Source organism: Hordeum vulgare, chromosome 7H (assembly GCF_904849725.1).
Source record: "Hordeum vulgare subsp. vulgare chromosome 7H, MorexV3_pseudomolecules_assembly, whole genome shotgun sequence".
Taxonomy (NCBI): domain Eukaryota; kingdom Viridiplantae; phylum Streptophyta; class Magnoliopsida; order Poales; family Poaceae; genus Hordeum; species Hordeum vulgare.
In genome coordinates this window covers 128861209-128872575 of record NC_058524.1, presented here as the reverse complement: position 1 = coordinate 128872575, position 11367 = coordinate 128861209, and positions in this window count along the sequence as shown.

The following is an 11367-nucleotide window of genomic DNA, read 5'->3' as shown; positions in this document are numbered from 1 at the left end:
GGTAAAACGGCATAGAAGCTAATCACCGGTAACGAAACCCAAGTTGGATACTTTCGGGTATTTGGCTCAAAGTGTTACATTCTTCATAAGCATCATCGTTCTAAATTTGCTCCTAAATCTCATGAAGGTTTACTACTTGGTTACGGAGCAAACTCTCACACTTACCGTGTCTGCAACAACTTTAGTCGTAATGTTGAAGAGACGGTAGATGTGAAGTTTGATGAGTCTAATGGCTCGCAAGTCGAACAATTGCCAAATGATGTAAGAGATAAGGAACCTTTGGAAGCCATTCTAGACTTATCCATCCACAAGATACGTCCCAAGGAGGTGAAGGACATTACTTCATAAACACAAGTGGAAGCTCCTACCTCGTGCCAAGGCGAACCACAAAATGAAATGGATGCATCCACAAGCGGTACACGGCAAGATGAAGAGGAGGAAGAAGTACATTGTGATGATATACTTCAACCTCCTTAATTCACCACCACCTCAAGGAGATGACACCTTCAAAACAACGGAAGAAGATGATGATGAGGAAGCTCCACCATCCAACAAGCAAAAGCTACCATGTGTTCGAGCAAGAGTGCACAAGAATCATCCCGTAGAACAAATTCTTGGCGACATATAAACCGGGAGAATCACTCGCTCTAAAACTTATTTAGCAAATTTTATGAGCATTACTCATTTATCTCTACAATTGAGCCTATGAAGGTAGAAGAAGTACTTGAACACCCGGATTGGGTAAATACCATGCATGAAGAGCTACACAACATTGAGAGGAATGTAGTGTGGACACTAGTGGAGAAGCCCAAGGATGAGCACAACATCATTGGTACGAAATGGGTGTTTCGGAACAAGCAAGATGGAGATGGTAAAGTGGTATGTGCTACTGCAACAAAATACCTTCCACGGTGCCAGAAATAGGAGTGTTGCTTGATACTCCTCAACAACGGCACCAGGAATCCTTCAGCTGCGGCTACGCCTTAAGGGACTTCCTAGGCAAGTATGCAAAGGATTTCCCCGATGACCTTGGAGCCTTGCGTTGGTGTTCCCTCGAAGCGGAAAGGGTGATGTAGCGTAGTGGTGGTAAGTATTTCCCTCAGTTTGAGAACCAAGGTATCAATCCGACGGAAGAGTATCCCAAGATCCTGCACAAACACAAAAGCTTGCACCCAATGCTATGATGGGGTTGTCAATCCCTTATAGATTGTTTGCCAAGTGAGAACTGAAAGCAACAAAGTAACAAAGCAAAGTAAAAGCGGAGGTGTAAACGATGGATGTGAATAGACCCGGGGGCCGTAGCGTTTACTAGTGGCTTCTCTCATGAAAGCGAGTAGACGGAGGGTGAACAAATTACTGTCGAGCAATTGATAGAACTGTGCAGAGTCGTGACGATATCTATGCAATGATTATTTCTATAGGCATCACGTCCGAAACAAGTAGACCGATACTGTCTGCATCTACTACTATTACTCCACACATCGACCGCTATCCAGCATGCATCTAGTGTATTAAGTCCATAAGAACAGAGTAACGCCTTAAGCAAGATGACATGATGTAGAGGGATCATCTCAAACCAATGATAAAACCCCCATCTTTTTACCCTTGATGGCAACTGCTTGATGTGTGCCTTGCTGCCCCTACTGTCACTGGGAAAGGTCACCACATGGCAGAACCCAAAACCAAGCACTTCTCCCATTGCAAGAATCATAGATCTAGTTGGCCAAACAAAAACCAAGACTCGGAGAGACTTACACGGATATCAAATCATGCATATAAGAAATCAGCAAAGACTCAAATATATATCATAGATAATCTCATCACAAGTCCACAATTCATCGGATCTTGACAAACACACCGCCAAAGAAGAGTACATCGGATAGATCTCCATGAAGATCATGGAGAACTTTGTATTCAAGATCCAAGAGAGAGAAGAAGCCATCTAGCTACTAACTACGGACCCGTAGGTTTGAAGTGAACTACTCACGAGTCATTGGAGGGGCGATGATGATGATGAAGAAGCCCTCCACGTCCAAAGTCCCCTCCGGCAGGGCGCTGGGAAGGGTCTCCAGATGAGATTTCGCGGAAACGGAAGCTCGCGGCGGCGGAAAAGTATTTTCGAGGCTCCCCTGATTTTTACGGAATATTTGGGAATATATAGGCGCAAAACCTAGGTCAGGAGGCGGCCAGGGAAGCCACAAGATTGCCCACCGCCGCCTCCCCCCTGGTGGTGTGGTGCAAGCTTGTGGGCTCCCTGGGGCCCACCTGGTTTGGCCCAAAGGCTCCCTGGTCTTCTTTCGTTTGGTAAAAAAAATCTTTTCGGGGATTTTATTCCGTTTGGACTCCGTTCCAAAATCAGATCTGAAAAGAGTCAAAAACACGGAAAAATAGGAACTGGCACTTGGCACTGAATCAATAAGTTAGTCGCCAAAAAGATATAAAAAGGTACATAAAACATACAAAGAAGACAAGATAATAGCGTGAAACCATAAAAAATTATAGATACATTTGAGACGTATCAAGCATCCCCAAGCTTAACTCCTGCTCGTCCTCGAGTAGGGAAGTGATAAGAATGAATTTTTGATGCTTTCATGCTACCTAGCATAGGTGTCCTTTGTAATTCCTCTTATGTGACGTGAATGTTCAGATCCATTAGATTCAAAACAATAGTTTGCTATTGACGTGGAAACAATAATAATTCAAGCAAACTAGCAAAGTAATCATGAACTTTCAAAATAACAAGGCCAAAAGAAAGTTATCCCTACAAAAGTATATAGTCTGGCTATACTCTGTCATCATTGCAGAACGAATTTAAATCATGCACAACCCCGGTATTGGCCAAGTAATTGTTTCACACCTTTACTTTCTCAAACATTTTCAACTCTCATGCAATACATGAGCGTGAGCCATTGTTATAGCACTACAGATGGTGTGGAATGTGGTGGAGTTTGCAAGACAAAAAGGAGAAGATAGTCACATTAACTAGGCATATCAATGAGCTGTGGAGATACTCATCTATAGATATCAATGTGAATGAGTAGGGATTGCCATGCAAATGATGCACTAGAGCTATAAGTACGTGAAAGCTCTTAAAGAAAACTAGTGGGTGTGCATCCAACTTGCTTGCTCATGAAGACCTAAGGCAATTTTGAGGAAGCCTATCATTGGAATATACAAGCCAAGTTATATAATGAAAATTTCCCACTAGCTATATGATGGTGACAAAACGAGAGACTCTCAATCATGAAGATCATGGTGCTCAAAATGCACAAGTGTGGAAAAAATGGTAGCATTGTCCCTTCTCTCTTTTTCTCTCATTATTTATTTATTTATTTTATTTTGGTGTGCTCTTTGGCCTTTTTTTTATGGGCTTCTTTGGCCTCTTTTATTTCCTCACATGGGACAATGCTCCAATAATGATGATCATCACACTTTCAACTCAAAACTTAGAGCAATTATGACTCTATATGGAATGCCTTCGGTAGTGTACTGTGGCAATGATCTAGCATGGCATAGACATCAATGGAAACATCATGCTAGCTATCTTAAAATCATGGAATGGCAATGTAGACGTGGTGGCACATATCATGGTGGTAGTTGCATGGCAATATATCTCGGAATGACTTTGAAAAAGCCATAGTAGGTAGGTATGGTGGCTGTTTTGAGGGAGGCTAATGGTGGGTTTTGTGCACCGGCGAAAGTTGCACGGCACTAAGAAGATAGTGATGGTGGAAGGTGAAAGTGCATCTAAACCATGGACTCAACATTAGTCACGAAGAACTCATATACTTGTTACAAAAGTTTTATTAGTAATCGAAACAAAGCATTCAACGCATACTCCTGGGGGAAGGGTTGGTAGGTATAAACCATCGCGCGATCCCGACCGCCACGCAAAGGATGACAATCAATAGACTAATCATGATCTGATTTCATCACATAGCGGTTCACCATACGTGCATGCTACGGGAATCACTAACTTCAACACAAGTATTTCTAGATTCACAACACCTCACTAGCATGATTTCAGTATTACCATAACCACAACTCAAAACTAATTGAGATGAATCAAACTTCTCTAACTATTCAATGCACATGAAGGAGGAAGTTTTCGTATCCCTTTGGATAACTAACCCTTTTGAGACTACTTTCAAAGCATAGATCAACTACCAAGCCACGCACCGCTGCGCTCTAAAATATATAAGTGAAGCACATAGAGCAAAAGTATCTAGCTCAAAAGATATAGGTGAAGCACATGTGAGCTGAATTGTCTACCAATATATATAAGTGAAGGTCGAAAAAATCACGGTGTGTGCATGTCTCTCTCTCTAGGTGTTCAGCAAGGATGATTGTGACACATAAAAAATAAAATACTCCTACGATACAAGACGCTCCAAGCAAAAACACATAACATGTGGTGAATAAAAATATATCCCCAAGTAACGTTACCGATGGATTGAAGACGAGAGAGGGGATGCCTTCCCGGGGCATCCCCAAGCTTAGGCTTTTACGGCATCCTTGAATCTCTTGGGGTGCCTTGGGCATCCCCAAGCTTGATCTCTTGCCACTCTTTATCTTTTAGTCCATAAGAACTTCACCCAAAACTTGAAAACTTCACAACACGAAACTTAAACAGAAACTCGTGATAACATTAATACAAGAAAGCAAACCACCACTTCGTTAGGTACTGTAACAAACTTAAATTCTACTTGTGCTGATGTTGGGTTACTGTAGTTTCAATCTTCCATGGCTAATACCCCCCGATACTATCCATAGTTTCATCAAAATAAGCAACCAACACAACAAAAACAGAATCTGTTAACAGCAGACCAGTCTGTAGCAATCTGTATGTTTCGTATACCTCTGGTACTTCACAAATTCTGACAAATTAGTACAGTCTGAAGAATTTGCGTAGCAATCAGCAGCAAAAAGAATCAACTCAAAATCTCATACAGAAAAAGAATGAAAATTATTTTCGTGAGCAGAAAGTTTCTGTCTTTCCCAGCATGACCAAACGATCATCCTCAAGACTAATCATAACGGTTTTGCTTGGCGCAAATGCAAAAAGAAACACAAAAAACACAATCATAAAAGAATTATGAAAGTGTGGAAAACACAAAACATAAATAAAAAGGATAGATTCGTTGGGTTGCCTCCCAACAACCGCTTTTGTTTAACGCCCTTAGCTAGGCTTTGATTTCAATGATGCTCACATAAAAGGTAAGGATTGGAGCACAATGAGAGCATCATAAAGCATGTGAAAATCACATCTAAGTCTAACATACTTCCTATGCATAGGCATTTATAGGAAAACAGATTGTCAAGACAACCAATAGTTGCCAACATCACGAGAGGTGATTTGGTAACATGAAAGTTTCTACCAAAATATTTTCCTCTCTCATAGCAATTACATGTGGGATCATTTTCAAATTCAACAAATATCTATCCCATAGGATATTGTTTTCATGATCTACATGCATGCAAAGTTGACGCTCTTCAAAAATAGTGGGATTATCATCAAATAAAATCACGACTTCTCCAATCCCACTTTCAGTATTGTTGGAAATATCATATTCATCATGAGGTTTGAACAAATTTTCAAGATCATAAGAAAGATCATCACCCCAATCATGATTATTGCAACAAGTAGTGGACAAAGCAAAACTAGCATCCCCAAGCTTAGGGTTTTGCATATTTTTAGCATGATTGTCACTAATAGGATTTATAGTGAAATCATTGCAATCATGCTTTTCATCCAAGGAGCCCTCGTGAATCACTTCATGACTTTCTTCCTCACAATTTTCAGATTCACGCATCTTACGCAAAACTCCAAAGGAATAGGCAATTTCCCTCAACTCAATAACAATTTGTTCCACACGAGTGGGTCTCTTAAAGAGACTAGCAAGTGGATGAGGATCCATATCACTAGATTTTCAGCAGGCGAAGATGCAAGCATATTGAGGGCACATGGCACACAAAAGAACAGAAAGCAAGCGAGAGAAAAGGGCGAACGAAAAAAAACCAAATGAAAACGGAAAATGTGAAGTGGGGGAGAGGAAAACGAGAGGCAACTAGCAACAAAAGTAAATGCAAGAGATGAGTTTGTGAGACCAACTTGGATAGATCTTGATTTCTCTTCCCCGACAACGGCGCCAGAAATTCTTCTGCTACTACAACAAAAGACCTTCCACGGCGCCAGAAATAGGAGTGTTGGTTGATACTCCTCAGTAACGGCACCATGAATCCTTCAGCTGCGGCTACGCCTTAAGGGACTTCCTAGGCAAGTATGCAAAGGATTTCCCCCGTGGCCTTGGAGCCTTGCGTTGGTGTTCCCTCGAAGCGGAAAGGGTGATGTAGCATAGCGGTGGTAAGTATTTCCCTCAGTTTGAGAACCAAGGTATCAATCCGGCGGAAGAGTATCTCAAGATCCTGCACAAACACAAAAGCTTGCACCCAACGCTATGAAGGGGTTGTCAATCCCTTACAGATTGTTTGCCAAGTGAGAACTGAAAGCAACAAAGTAACAAAGCAAAGTAAAAGTGGAGGTGTAAATGATGGATGTGAATAGACCCGGGGGTCGTAGTGTTTACTAGTGGCTTCTCTCATGAAAGCAAGTAGACGGTGGGTGAACAAATTAGTGTCGAGCAATTGATAGAACTGTGCAGAGTCGTTACGATATCTATGCAATTATTATTTCTATAGGCATCACGTCCGAAACAAGTAGACCGATACTGTCTGCATCTACTACTATTACTCCACACGTCGACTCCTATCCATCATGCATCTAGTGTATTAAGTCCATAAGAACAGAGTAACGCCTTAAGCAAGATGACATGATGTAGAGGGATAATCTCAAACCAATGATAAAAACCCCATCTTTTTACCCTTGATGGCAACTGCTTGATGTGTTCCTTGCTGCCCCTACTGTCACTGGGAAAGGTCACCACATGGCAAGACCCAAAACCAAGCACTTCTCCCATTGCAAGAGTCATAGATCTAGTTGGCCAAACAAAACCCAGGACTCGGAGAGACTTACAAGGATATCAAATCATGCATATAAGAAATCAGCAAAGACTCAAATATAAATCATAGATAATCTGATCACAAGTCCACAATTCACCGGATCTCGACAAACACACCGCCAAAGAAGATTACATCGGATAGATCTCCATGAAGATCATGGAGAACTTTGTATTGAAGATCCAAGAGAGAGAAGAAGCCATCTAGCTACTAACTACGGACCCGTAGGTCTGTAGTGAACTACTCACGAGTCATTGGAGGGGCGATGATGATGATGATGAAGCCCTCCACCTCCAAAGTCCCGTCCGACAGGGCGCCGGGAAGGGTCTCCAGATGAGATCTCGCGGAAACGGAAGCTTGCGGAAGCGGAAAAGTATTTTCGAGGCTCCCCTGATTTTTTGCGGAATATTTGGGAATATATAGGCGCAAAACCTAGGTCAGGAGGCGGCCAGGGAAGCAACAAGCTTACCCACCGCCGCCTCCCCCTGGTGGCGTGGTGCAAGCTTGTGGGCTCCCTGGGGCCCACCTGGCTTGGCCCAAAGGCTCCCTGGTCTTCTTTCGTTTGGGAAAAAATCATTTCGGGGATTTTATTCCGTTTGGACTCCATTCCAAAATCAGATCTGAAAAGAGTCAAAAACACGGAAAAACAGGAACTGGCACTGAATCTATAAGTTAGTCCCCAATAAGATATAAAAAGGTACATAAAAGATACAAAGAAGACAAGATAACAGCGTGAAACCATCAAAAATTATAGATATGTTTGAGACGTATCAGTACGCAACAAGGCGTGTCTCGTAGCTCAAGGTTACACTCAAGTCGAAGGTATGGACTACGGTGAGACTTACGCCCCCGTTGCTAGACTTGAGACATTCTTATACTTCTTGCTAATGCCAATCACCATGATATTACTCTTTACCAAATGGATATCAAAAGTGCTTTTCTAAATGGTGAAATTGAGGGGTAAGTTTATGTTAAAAAACCTCCGGACTTCGTGAACCATAAGAAACATAATCATGTTTATAAACTTTGTAAAGCTATATATGGTCTTAATCAAGACCCTCGAGCTTGGTACAAATGCCTAACGAAGTTTCTCATTGAAAAGGGTTTTGAAATTGGTAAAATTGACGCAACCTTGTCCACTAAAAGAGTTAATGGTGAATTATTCATGTGCCAAATTTATGTGGATGTTATTATGTTTGGATCTACTAACCCACATTTTATTGAGAAATTTGGAAGATTGATGTCCGAGACTATGAGATGCCCATGATGGGTGAGCTAATTTTTTCCTTGGTTTGCAGATCAAGAAAACGAGAGAAGGAATATTTATCTCTCAAACCAAGTATACCAAGGACTTGATCAAGAAGTTTAACATGAGAATGCAAAGGTATGAAAACTTCCATGCCTACAAGTGGACATGTTGACCTTATTAAGGACAACAAACCGGTTGATCAAAAGGTTTATCGATCAATGGTCGGTTCAATGCTATATCTATGTGCCTCCCGTCCCGATATCATGCTAAGTGTTTGCATGGACGCCCGATCTCAAGTGGCACCCAAAGAGTGTGATCTTAAGGCCGTGAAAAGAATTCTGAGATACTTAATAAATACACCAAACTTTGGCATTTGGTATCCCAAGGGATCTTCTTTTAATCTTTTTGGCTATTTCGACTCGGACTATGGCGGAGACAAGGTTGATAGAAATTCCATCTCAGGTACTTGTCAATTTATTTGGAGATCTATTGTATCTTAGTCATGCAAGAAACAAAACTCAGTATCTCTATCCACCTTCGAAGCGGAATACATTGCCGCCGGATCGTGTTGTGCGTAATTGCTATGGATGACACAAACTATTACTATGGCATACATGTGAAACATGTTCCATTGCTTTGTGACAATGAAAGTGATATAAAGATTGCTCATAATCACATGCAAAATTCTTGAACTAAACATATTCGAGTTTGTCATCATTTCATTCGTGATCATGTTGCCAAAGGAGATATTAATCTCAAGCATGTTCGTGCTAACGAACAATTGGCCGATATCTTTACTAAGCCACTTGATGAGAAAGTGTTTTTTCACTTGAGGAGTGAGTTAAACATCATTGATGCTTCAAACTTGAGCTAGACTCACTCGGATGCATGCAAGGGCATGAGCTTACGTGATTATTCCTTGATCACATTGATATAACACTACTTTATGCCTTGGAAATCTATGGTCCCTTGTATTGCATCTAAATTTTTGTAGGTACTTGGATGAACCTTATTCCACAAGATTGCCATCAACTCACACATCATAAGAAATCTTGTCATGGCCAAGTATCAACAATCCTTCTTTGATGATGGAGGAAGAAGACAACACAAATAATATCCTTGACAACTATTTGTTGAACAATTTCACTCTTGTCATTTGGATATATGATGTTCTTCCTTTCTTTACAAACCCATGTAGGTGACTGATACGTCTCCAACGTATCTATAATTTTTGATGGTTTCATGCTATTATCTTGTCAAACTTTGGATGTTTTGTATGCCTTTTATATCTTTTTTGGGACTAACTTATTAACTCAATGAGTGCCAGTTCCTGTTTTTTCCGTTTTTTGACCCTTTTCAGAGGAGAATTTTAAATGGAGTCCAAACGGAATGAAACTTCCAAAAAGATTTTTTTCGAAACAAAAGACGATCGGGAGACTTGAGAACCAAGGCAGGGGGTCGCCAGGGACCCCACAAGCCCCCTAGCCATGGCCAAGGGAGCCCGCGCCTCCCAGGCTTGTGGGCTCCCTGAGCCTCCTCTGCCCTAGGTCTTTCATCTATATATTCCCTAAAATCCAGAAAAAATCAGGAGAGCCACGAAAATACTTTTCCGCCGCCGCAAGCTTCTGTGTCCGCAAGGTCCCATTTGGGGCACATTCTGGTGCCCTGCCGGAGGGGGGATTCGGATACAGAGAGATTCTTCATCAACACCATGACCTCTCCGATGATGCGTGAGTAGTTCACCATAGACCTACGGGTCCATAGCTAGTAGCTAGATGGCTTCTTCTCTCTCTTGGATCTTCAATACAAAGTTCTCCATGATCTTCATGGAGATCTATCCGATGTAATCTTCTTTTGCGGTGTGTTTGTCGAGATTTGATGAATTGTGGATTAATGATCAGATTATCTATGAATCTTATTTGAGTTCCTTCTGATCTCTCTTATGCATGATTTCATATCCTTGTAATTCTCTTCGAGTTGTGGGTTTTGTTTGGCCAGCTTGATCTATGATTCTTGCAATGGGAGAAGTGCTTGGTTTTGGGTTCATACCGTGCGGTGACCTCACCCAGTGACAGAAGGGGTAGTGAGGCACGCATCATGTTGTTTCCATCAAGGGTAAAAATATGGGGTTTTCATCATTGGTTTGAGTTTATCCCTCTACATCATGTCATCTTGCTTAAGGCGTTACTCTGCTCGTCATGAACTCAATACACTAGATGTATGCTGGATAGCGGTCGATGTGTGGAGTAATAGTAGTAGATGCAGAAAGTGTCGGTCTACTTGTCTCGGACGTGATGCCTATATGTATGATCATTGCCTTAGATATCGTCATGACTTTGCGCGATTCTATCAATTGCTCGACAATAATTTGTTCACCCACCATAATATTTGCTATTTTGAGAGAAGCCTCTAGTGAACACTATGGCCCCCGGGTCTACTTCACATCATATTTTCAGCCTTACACTTTTACTTCGTTGTACTTTCCACCTTCAGATCTCACTTTGCAATCAATCTTGAAGGGATTGACAACTCGTTTATAGCGTTGGGTGCAAGCTCTTTTGTGTTTGTGTAGGTACTCTGGACTTGACGCGATTCTCCTACTGGATTGATACCTTGGTTCTCAAACTAAGAGAAATACTTACTGCTCCTGTGTTGCATCACCCTTTCCACTTCAAGGGAAAAACCAACACAAGCTCCAGACATGATAGAAGATTTATGTCACCGTAGCAGAAGGATTTCTAGCGCCGTTGCCAGGGAGGATTAAGTCAAGAACTCATCCAAATAAGTGTCGCAAACTCATCTCTTGCATTTACTTTTTTTTGCCTCTCGTTTTCCTCTCCCCCACTTCTGAAAAACAAAAATTTACAAAAAAATGCCTTTTTTCCTTTGCCTTTTTCGTTCGCCCTTTTCTTTCGCTTGCTTTCTGTTTGCTTGTGTGCTATGTGCCCTCAATATGCTTGCATCTTCGCTGGCTGAAAATCTATTGATATGGATCCTCATCCACTTGCTAACCTCTTTAAGAGATCCAATTATGTTGAACCATTTGCTAGTGAGTTGAGTGCACTTGACTTTCTCTATGGAGTTTTGCTTGAGATGCGTGA